Raw genomic sequence first — 11,785 nt, forward strand, 5'->3', positions numbered from 1 at the left:
TCCTTGTCCACAAACTGTCAAATCCCAAAATCCTGTTGCTTAGTGTAGTAGGTTGCAATTAGAGAAGGCTCATGGAATTACTGGGGAGTTCAGTTGATGCAAATGGGCCTACTCCCACTGCAGCTTACTTTAGCAGAATAAATTGCAGTCATAGTAAGTCCATTTTGAATCAATAGGCCTTATAGAAAAATTGACTCACAAAACCTCCATTGATTCAGTTGGCCTACTCCAGTGCAACTTTTTGTTAGTTTTTTTAAAAAATATCCCCCATCTGCAGCAATCACATATAATAGCACAATTACTCTAGCCAGAAGAAGAAGATGCTTCCTTATACAGTATAGTTATTAAAGATAAGAAGCCAGTGGGGGGGGGGAAGAGGCAGCGACCCTATTTAGCACTCACATAACTGAACACATAGGGATGGAATCTCAAACTTTAAAGAGTTACATACTGAAAGTCTTGTGCCTAGATAGATGTATCATGAACTTTTAATGTTCTATTTTCTTTAAAACAAAAGCTCAAGCTCTTTGCATCTCAAATATGATATTTGCAAATTTTGATAAATGTTCATCAAAAACAAGCTGAAATTCTTATTTATCCTCAGTTAGCTGTTGCAGTTCCCATCAGAGTTACCTGGGGGAGACAAAGAGTCATCATCATTCTAGAATGTATCAAGAAGCAGTAAGTGACTGTGGTCTTCCAGGGGGAAGGAGAGGGACCAAGATGGACGGAGGTTGCAAAGTGAGAGTTCTCCCTCATTTTTAACCACTGATGGAGGTTCTGTAGGCTTGAGATAGCCTAAATAATTTTCCATGAGAGGAAAATATATTCCAAAAGAAGAGAAGTGCTGTCTGGGAAGGTTGGAGGAGCTGGTTGCTACATCACTATCCCAGAAGATTGGCATTCTCTTCGGCTTACTCCATGCAGGTCTGAGAAATTGACACAGTCCAGAAGGCTGGAGGAGGATGGACACACAATTATATTCAAGATATACTGACACTACTATAAACAAATCTACTGTATTATTATATTTGGGCTGAACATTTATAAAGTTACTGTGATATACGAAGATAGGTGGGAGTAGGCTGGAAGACTGAACATTGAAAAGTGAAGAAGTGGACTGTGGAAGAGGATGGGAGGAACATAGAACGTTGAAGCTTGTTAAAAAGAGATTTTTAATGAGCGGCTAAATTATCTCTCTGTAAAGTTCCTCCTTAGAGTCTTGTCCGTTACTAGTGAATATTATAGAACAATCCTGACAATTCAGAAGTTGCCTACACCCACTGGAAGCTTATTTAATGAAGATTATTCAGGTTCGGAGTGACACTTTCTTACTTCTTGATTTTATTTCTTTTGTTGAGAGTGGCTAGGGGAGGAGTTGAAAGAAGAATTTTTTCTGGGGTTTATAATTTTTATTATTTTTATTATTTTAACTTCTGTCGTTTATGAAAATCTATGACGACACTGGAAGAGACCCTTCTCTCCCCCCCCCCCCCCAGGAGATTATATTCCACAAACCTTATCTTATCTCCCTCTACTCAAGGTCTGGAAAGCTGCCCAGAACTTTGAACTAGCCAGTTTTGCCTCTTTCTTTCTCTTCTCCCCCTCTTTTTTCCCTCCAAACTTAGACATAAATAGATATCTGAAGTGAAGCTACATAGACTATATTTATTATAACTAGGCTGTGTCCTCTTTGGAACATTTTTCTCTTTATTAATAATGCTGACTTTTTGTCTGATTTAACATATTGGGAGATCTTTGTCTGCTGGTCGACTGATTTGTGACTGGGTTTGTTGGCTGCCCTTATATATTTTCATATATATGTACTCTTCATTTACTAGATCATTTAAACCTTTTTAAGAAGGGAGAGGGAAAAAGGTATTTGGGAAGAATATTGAAGAATTGACACATAAAGGTCTTTATTTGTATATATACAGTCTTCTCTACTAACACAAGAAAACTTTGAGAAGTTTATGAGCATTATGTTTAGTCAACAGATAGCTCATTTGGACAAGAAGTTTGACATTTCCAACTTGGAAATTAATGTATCAGACTTTACTAAGAAACAGGAGGACATAAACCCACAATTGAGCCAAATGAAAGAGGAGGTAACATAACAAAATCAAGAACTACAGAGGACAGCGAAAACAGCTAAGGAAATGGAGAATAAAGTGAGAGAATTTCAGGAAGATTTAAGAAAGAAGGAAATTAGACAAAACCAATACAAGATATCAATGATCCAAATCCAGATGGTGACTCTTCCACACATCCCTAGAATTCGGAAGGTGCCGGAAATCCAGAACGAAGATGCATATAAGAATAAAATATTAAAAATAATGCAAGATAAGCAATATATAAAAGACAGAAGGAATAACAGTGGCAAGAATAGTATCTGTGAAACACTGGAAGGAGTCTGGAACACCACAAATACAGGAACTGATAGTAAGAATACTGGGAACTGAAGAAATTAATATGTTAACAGACTAGCTGAATCCAAAAAGAGAGAGTGAGAGAGGAGCATTGAGAAACTTGGTGGTCACTATATATATGATCTCAAAATAGTTAGAATGGTAGGCTGATATACAATCATAGTATAGGAAGAGTTACTTTTAAATGCTAGATAAATATTAACAGCTACGTAATTAATAATTAGAATTACAAAATATAGGTCTGAATATGGATTTTCCTTATATATTGTATATATTCTCGTATGTTATCTGGAACTACTCTTAGAAGGGATTATTTAGAATTATTATGAAAATAATGATTTGTATTGTGTTGTTCAAATCCACCCCCTCTAAATGTATCCTTGCCCCAGTTATCCCCTACCCTGCCCTACCCTTGTACAGAAGAAAATAATAAAAATTTAAAATAAAAAAAGAAGCAGTAAGTGACTGTGGTCTTCCAAATGTTTTGGGTGTACCTCTTCCATGGGGATTAACCAGAATGCAAATAGCGAAGGATACTGCAATTGGCATCTAAAAGTATCTAGATCATCATGGTTGCCTACCTTGGATGTACAGATATAAGTCTTGGAGTCTTCCTTAGCTTGACATACTAAGCCTGGATGTTCCAAAGATTTTTCTAATGGATAAGTGGGAGAGCCTCAATCCACTGCAGGTGGATATTCATTGTTTAGTTAATGTGGAGCGATCAATGATCGGATGGATGCCTCATTATCATCACAAGCAAAACCACCACCATTAAAATGATATCTATTCATTCAGACACACCTATAAGATTCTATAATTTGGAACTGCAGAGTCACTTCCCATTATTTCACCATTTACTCTCAGCCTGAATTTTCCTAGCAAGCATATCTCATGCAAAGTGTTACTCCTATCCAGTTGTGTGCCTCTGTACTTCACTGTAGCCATCCAGCTTATTGGTCACATTGGCCTATGAATATTAACAGTGTACATTTTAAGCCTGCATAACTGCAGATAATTTCCAATGATTAGTGCTACTCTATTTGCTACCCAATTAACCCTCAAAGCATAAGGACTCACTTTAGAGAGTGAAGGAAATAGATATTGAATTAATAAAGCATAAGTCATAGAACAGAAAAATTCAGTTGCTCAACTAATCCTTTAGAAAGCATTAAAATAGAATAAAAGACTACAATATGTTTCATAACACTTTCTTTTCCTAAACTTCCCAACAGGCCTTTGACTCATTTACAATTACCTGACTATTCTTAAAGGCGTTCTGCAATTTTCTGTGTAGTGAATAAAACTTACTAACCTTAATCCTCAAATCACAATTAATTTATGTTCTTTGGCACATGTGGTATCTTCAGGTCCAGGATAACTTGATAAAATATTAACGGTACTTCATTGCTGAGAAGTCCCATCAATGTCAAAGATCTGACTGGGAGTCTGAATGGAGATGGTAGGCACCAACTTGGTTGGGTGTTGAGAATCAGAAGACAGGAGTTTGGGTTAGCTGGAATTGAAGCAGCAGCAGTGGAAGCAGCTTTGTGTCCAAGAGAGCCTGGAAACTGAAATCAACCCATGTAAAGCTGAAGAAGGTCTGTGGGAATAATGGAGAAATGCTTCTGAGGCAGTCTTTGGAAAGAGACGAACCTTCTGTGGGGAACACTTGGTGGCAAATGTCAGAGGAAGCAGTTAGGGGACAAGAGTGAAGACTTCAGGAAAAAATCGGGAGTGCTGCTAAGATCCTGTGGTTTGGTTAAATCCAGTCAGAGTGACTACATACCAAACTTTCAAAAAGACAATCTGTAAGTTGTTGTTTTTATTGTTATTGTTGTTACTTGCTGTAGCAGCCCTAATAGAACTTTCAAGTAAGTGAGAATGGTTTTACCAGTTCCATTCTCCCAATGAGTTCCCATGGGTGAGTGGAGATTTGAACCCTGTTCTCCACAGTCCTAGTCCATCACTTTATCCACTACATCACACTGGGAACCTGTAAGTTAACTGGGGAGAAGCTTAATGAGCCTCAAGATGAGCCTCGTGGCACAGTGGCTAAACTGCTGCACTGCAGCCAAAACTGTGCTCACAACCTAGGGTTCAATCCCAGGTAGCTGGCTCAAGGTTGACTCAGCCTTCTATCCTTCCAAGGTTGGTGATATGAGTATCCACCTCGTGGGGGGGGCAATGTGTAGCCTGCATAATTAACTTGTAAACCACCCAGAGAGTGCTTGAAGCACTATGGGATGGTATATAAGCAGCACACTTTGCTTTTGCTTTGCTTTAATGGGGAAGTGGCTACTGGTTACATAGAAAGTGGAAATATGATTTCCCTTGCTGTTTTCATATGGCAGGTGTAACAGACGTTTTGTATAACACTGTTTTAAGGTTATAACTAATTCTTACAAATTGCATTTATCGTTTAATAATAAATTTTATAATTTATTTCTTGAATGATGACAAAATGACCTTTTATTCATTTCAGCCATGCCCTTCTACCAAGGACACAGAGAAGAATAAAATAAATAAAGGGATGAGTTACATGGTAGCAATAGGTTTTGAATAAAGAGGTATCTTACTGAGAGGATAACTGATAGCTTTCTACTCACTTCCCTCATCTTTACACTCCTGGTGCGATAATAATAGCACTGCCATCTGTAGTGTGCAGTGGAAGGGTAATAATAATAATAGAACTGTTGTGCCACCCATGAATGGAACACTGATATGTGGGAGGCACCTTTGTGATAATGATTTAGGGGTCCTCTTGTGTCCATTGGCCCATTCTGGCATCACACGCTTTCCTAGCCTTACCTCCTAACATTTACACTTGAGCGTGGGCAACTGCTAGAGACATGACACTCAATTTGAGGCAGCAGTGTGGTTCCTCTTAATCACATAAAACATGTTAAGGAGATTTGTCTCAGTCTGCCCATGAAGGGTATGATTGGCATTTCAGTAGTTGAGGCATGGCAAACAAAACAAAATGGGTAGAATGTCCAGAAATTATAGAGTGCAATACAGTGGTGCCTCGCTTAGCGATTGCCTCGTTTAATGATGTATTCGCTTAGCGATGAGGTTTTAAGAGCGATCTTGCACTCCGTTTAGCGATGTTTCCAATGGGGGAATTTTGCATAGCGATGTCCGGGACTTTGCTTCGCTTAGCGATGACAGTTTAGGTCCCCCTGTTTCGCTTAGCAATGTTTTTGACAGCTCCATTTTCGCTATTTTTAAAAGGTGTTAAATTGTTTAAAAAGGGTTTAGAGTGCTTGAAATCGTTAGTGTACTTAATAAACCCTTTGTTAAACTAATTTGGCTTCGTTTTGACTCTTTTTGAATTTTTGGTGATTTTTTTTCTCCCCCATTGAAATGCATTGAAAAGGTTTCAATGCATTCCAATGGGGGAACCGTGTTTCGCTTAGCGATGTTTCCTATGGCGATTTTCGCTTAAGGCGATTATTGGAACAGATTATCTGGTTTTCAATGCATCTCTATGGGAAAATGCATTTTGCTTAGTGATGTTTTCCCATAGCGATGATTTTTTGGAACCAATTAAAATCGTTAAGCAAGGCACCACTGTATAGGAATACTTTAGAGATAGGGAAAAAAAATAAAGAAGAAAAGAAAAGAAAGAAAATAGTTCCTTTGTTCCTTCCAGATTCCTGGTCTCCTTCTCTCCAGCAGGATGGGAAGCCTGAACAATTTTATAAGGTTTGTGTTCCAGCTTTCTAAAGCTCAAAACAGGAGTAGGTGTCTTAGGAGATTGAGATACATGGCAACAATTAAAAATGCAGGAATCTATATTGCATGGGAACAACTAATTTCCATTTCATTTCTCCAACAGCTATTGTTTTTTTAGAAGTCTGCAGGAAGGATCTTATAGGTCCATATCTCTAATAAACCAAGATGCTAAGATTTTTACTGCTATATTAGCAAATAGATTAAATACATTTATAGATTTATAGCAAATTATATTAAGGAAGACCAGTGTGGTTTTATTAAGGGAAGACAAATGGACAATTTAACTAGACAAGTTTTCAACATTATATATGAGATAGAAAAGGAGAAAAAAATTAAAGCAACTGTTTTATCATTAGACATATTTAAGGCGTTTGACTGTGTTGAATGGCCAACACTAAAACTTCTTATAAGGGGTTGGGGATTTGGCAAAACATTTATAGGGGTTATAGACCAATAGTATTCAGATAATACTTCAGAAGTAATAGTTAATGATGGTTTAATGGAATGGATTCTTCTAGGCCGAGGTACTAGACAAGGCTGTCTACTTTCACCAATATTGTTTTGTGTGGTTATAGAATTGCTAGCAAATGCAATAAGAAATGATGAATTAATTAAATGATTAGGAAAAATGATACAATTAAGATTAATTTATTTGCTGATGATTCATTATTGACTATTAAAAGCCCATTAGAAAGTATGGACAGTATTAAAAAGCACTTAGAAAAATTTGGGGAAATAACAGGATTAATTATTAATTGGCAAAAAACCCCACACAAATAATGATGTTTAATCATAATAAACCGGAACAATAAATGTTTATGAATAAATATGGTTTTAAAATGTGTAATCATTAAATATTTAGGTAAAAATATAGTTAAATGACTCAAAAATTAAAGGAGAAAAAATTTAATAAATAAAAAGTGATATTAAAGATAAATTGCAAGAGTATTCTAAATTGAAATTATCATAGTTTGGGAGAATCGATATGATTAAAATGAAAATATTACCAAAAATTACCCTTTTATTTAGAATGCTCCCAATACAATTAAAAGAAGAAGATTTCAAGTATTGGCATGGATTAGTGGATTAGTTAATGGATTTTTTAGTCAAGGTAAAAAAAAATCTAGAATAAATAAAGGATATTGGTATAAGGCCCCCCAAAAAGGAGGTTTAGGTATGCTAATGTAAAAAAAAATATATTATATAGCGAATCAATTAAGATTTATTGGAGACATTATATATAATAAAGAAAAATTAATTTGGTGCAATATGGAATCATCAGAAATAAATAAGAATGTTGAAAAATACTTGTTTGATGTAGTAAAAAGAACTTTATGACAAGTGCTAGAATATTAATAGCCAGGTTTTGGAAAGACAAAAATGATATTAAATTAGAAGATTGGTATGGTGAAGTATGGGACGTTGCATTAAATGATAAATTGACTATTGAACTCAATATGAAAAGAGGAGAAATAAGTTCCAATAGTTTTAATGCTATTTGGGGTAGGTTTGTTGAATTTGTATTAGTGAAAGGAAAGGGGAAAGCCTCTAAACAACAATCTATACCAGTGGTTCTTAACCTTGGGTTACTCAGGTGTTTTTGGACTGCAACTCCCAGAAGCCTTCACCACCAGCTGTGCTGGCTGGGGTTTCTGGGAGTTGCAGTTCAAAAACACCTGAGTAACCCAAGGTTAAGAACCACTGATCTATGCAATTTTGGAAAGAAATTTGTAATAAAAATATTGTTCAATGTGGTCCTGTGGGTATGGGGTGCACTGTTGAATTTAGTGTATAGTAAGTACTATTATTTGTATTTTTGTATTTGTTTTCTGTTTTAAAAAATAATAAAAATATCAATTAAAAAAAGAAGTCTGCAGGAAAACTTATATGCATTTTTATGCCCATGAAAATTAATACTAATTTAGTACTTTCCCATCTGCACATTTTTCAAGCACTTTCTCATAATATATGAATTCCTAATGATACTTCTCATAATGTACATAACTGATACTCTGTTTCCCCAATGTACACATTTTGTAAGTTTTTTAAAAAAATGCTTTAAAAACAATACAACTGCATTACAACATTTGAAGTACAAGACTGGAGCATAATATTGTTCTAGTTTACATGTTCGCATGGATCAATTTATGGAAATGTATAAGGGGATGTGGTTGTGCTGCAAGTTGAACTGCAGAAGCCTCTGTGCTGTAGGGTCAGAAGACCAGCAGTCATAAGATTGAATCCACGCGATAGAATGAGATCCCGTCGCTTGTCCCAGCTCCTGCCAATCTAGCAGTTTGAAAGCATGTAAAAATGTGAGTAGATAAATAGGTACCACCTCGGTGGGAAGGTAACGGCGTTCCATGTCTAGTCGCGCTGGCCACATGACCAAGGAAGATTGTCTTCATACAAACACTGGCTCTATGGCTTGGAAACGGGGATGAGCACCGCCCCCTAGAGTTGGACACAAGTGGACAAATTGTCAAGGGGAACCTTTACCTATGGTAATACTGTATATAAACCAAATAAATTTGACTTCTCTTCCTATTTAAAGCAAGTCTAATTCCCTGTTAACTTGCTATCTGTTAAAGTGGGTAGTAAGAACCTGTGGTCATACTAGACATAAGTTCTCAAGCAGTTTTACAGTCCACATATTTGCACATGTGCAAATTAAACTGTGTAGTAAATTGCTGCTAAATAAAGAAGGATTGGTTGCATTCCTGGAGCCGAGCATGGCATGTTTGTTTATTTGTTTATATTGCATGTCTTTCCATTGCTGTGCAGTTTCCCTGGTTACTCACATTTCCTGAACTGAGAAAGCTCTGTAGAAAGAGTTACTTTAGGACATCCTTTATGGATTTTATTGAAATGTGGGAAACAATGGTGGCCACCAAGATGATTACACAGCGAAAGGAAAGAAATGAGCACACACTTCTTGGCTACATTATAAATCAATTAAAGACAATAATTTCTGAGATTCATCCTCGAGATTGTCTCCATATTTTCTCTTCTACTAAAATTCTTTAAAAAGACAGCTTCTCTTCTACCTACCCGAATGAGAATGGAAAAATGTTCATGTGAAAATTTATTCTCCCACCACTATTCAAAACTGACTACTATGAGAGAATAAATGGGGGATAAAGCAAGTAACTGGCAACACCCATCCTGTCTGATTTTAACTTTTATAGAAAGCATCAGCAAAGTATATCTTGTAGGAATGCCCTGGCAGCACTATTAATGTTACAGACTTTCAGTTGGCCTGATAATAAAATTTATAATGAACTCAGAGCTTAATTCACCTATAAATGTGGGAGACCAAATTAAAGTTTACAATCTGGAAAGGGAAGGCCTGTCAGGGGTTTTATTGGCATCTCCTTCCGTTACTACATTTTCCCCATTAGCAACACATATTAGATACCAGTTCACTGAAAATATAGTTTGTGAGAGACAGCAGATTAGGCCAATAATTATTTACATTCAGGAATTTATTAATTCTACATTCTGTACTTAAATCCACTTCAGGAATTGCTTAAATACCTCACTGTCTGCCAGCTTCTATAGATAACAGGATGTAGAATCAAAGAATAATGGATTTGGTGGGGACCTTTAAAGCTGTCAAGTCTAGCCCCTTCCTCAAAGCATGAATCCAAACCAAGAATATCTGACAAATAGTTGCCTGATTTTCTCATGAATGCCTGCATTGCTGGAATGCTCACCACCTCCTGAGGTAATTGGTTCTATTGTCATGCTGCTCTAACAGGACATTTTCCCTCATAGTCAACCAAAATCTGGCTTCCTGTAATTTGAGCATATTATTATGTATCCTACATTTTGGGTTGATCAACAGGTCCTGTCTCTCCTCTGTATAATAACCTTTCAAATATTTGAAGAGTGCTATCATATTTCCTCTCAGTCTTCTTTTCTCAGTGCTACACATTCTGAGTTTGTTCACTCATTTTTCATAGCACTTGACTGATACCACTCTCAAATACTTGAAAAATTATCATACAGAGGAGGGCCAGGATCTGTTCTCAAACACCCTAGAGTGCAGGACATGGAAAAATGTACTCAAGTCACAGGAAGCCAGATTTTGGTTAAATATCATGAAAAACCTCCTAACTGTTAGAGCAGTAGGGCAATGGAATAAATTACCTTGAGAGTTGGTGAGTGCTCCAGCACTGGAGGCATTCAAGAGAAACTTAGACAACCACCTGGAAGATATCCTTAGATTTGTATTTCTGCACTGAGCAGGAATTGGACTCAATGGCTTTATAGGCCCCTTCCAACTTCATTATTCTGTGCTTCTGTGATAATGGCATTGTAGAAGGCATAGTCTGTGCAAGCATTATACATGAAAACAAAAGTTTAAAAAAAGTTTTAAAAAAGACAAAAACAACGTGGCACATTAAAGACTAACTTTAATACTTTTTTTAATGTGAGCATGGCAAATATTTATACATGGTACCAAAGTATCAAAATATGGAGATTGTGGTTGGATGGTAAGAAACTCAGTGCCGCCTAGAGTGGTCTTATAGTCCAGATAGGTGGGATATAAATCAAATAAATAAATAAATAAATAAAATAAGCATTATTATTATAGCATATTTGATATAATTTTCATAGAGCCCAGTGCCATGTTATATCTCCTTTTATGTCTGATGAAGTTGACTTGTCCATGAAAGCTTGCATTAAAAAAATATGAAAGTTAGTCTTTAAGGTGCCACAATGTTTTTTGTCTTTTTAAAATAAAAATGTTTTCACCTATGATAATGGGGTGGGGGTGGGGGGAGAACTACCTTCTGTATCCAGAAGGTGGTGGAGACAAAGGCAGTGGAGAGATCTCTCCACACCTCCACCATAGGTTTAAAAAGGAATGGAGGAGATGACAACGAGAGTGCTGGCTGCAACAATGAGTATATTTGATAGTAGCAAACTCCTATTATTTGAGGAGGAAGAGGCTTCCTGCTTAATGCAAACAGATGAATGTCCTATGCACCACTTAATTGTTAGACTATGATGTACTGTATGTCTGAGTAAGCAGTTCAAAGAAGCTTGAGGTACTTCAACAATATCTGGAGGTTCAGAGGCTCCCGAACCATACAATGGGAGACATATACCAGTAGTTCAGGTGGTGCTGGCGTGGGAGGACTGCAAAGTACTGGCCCTATCAATATATTACTTTCATATTTCTTCTGTTCCCAAAGTAACCATGAGTAGTTTTGCCAGATCTAAGGTTCTGGTTTTGAGACTCAGGCTTTAGGGGGCATTTGCTGGAGTTCAGGTTCTGGATGTGATAGCTAAGGGAATGAGATCTGCCGACATGGCATGGCCATCCAGATTTTTAGGTTCGTTTTCCTAGCTTCAGGGCATGGCTTGCAATGTCTTCACATTTTTTGAGTAAATAACTAGGTTATTTTAGAATAACAAAGAGAGGAAAGTATAGACTACGGGGGAGAAAAAAAAACTATCTGCACTGCGAACTAATTACTTTGGAGGGTCCTGGATGGCAAAATTATAACTGCTATTTGATGATAAAGCTCTTGGCCATTTCTCCTTTTCTTTTTTTAATTTATTATATTACTACCCATTTTACCCTTCCACAATTCTTTGCCTGTCAA

At 36.7% G+C, this 11,785-nt stretch overlaps 1 long non-coding RNA gene across 3 annotated transcripts in view; it reads left to right on the forward strand.

Annotated features, from left to right (window-relative positions):
- Positions 1-11,785, forward strand: part of LOC140706834 (uncharacterized) — a 209,146-nt gene that overhangs the window by 171,285 nt on the left and 26,076 nt on the right. The gene's annotated exons all lie outside the window — the stretch shown is intronic.

Source organism: Pogona vitticeps, chromosome 4, assembly GCF_051106095.1.
Source record: "Pogona vitticeps strain Pit_001003342236 chromosome 4, PviZW2.1, whole genome shotgun sequence".
In the NCBI taxonomy this organism is placed as follows: domain Eukaryota; kingdom Metazoa; phylum Chordata; class Lepidosauria; order Squamata; family Agamidae; genus Pogona; species Pogona vitticeps.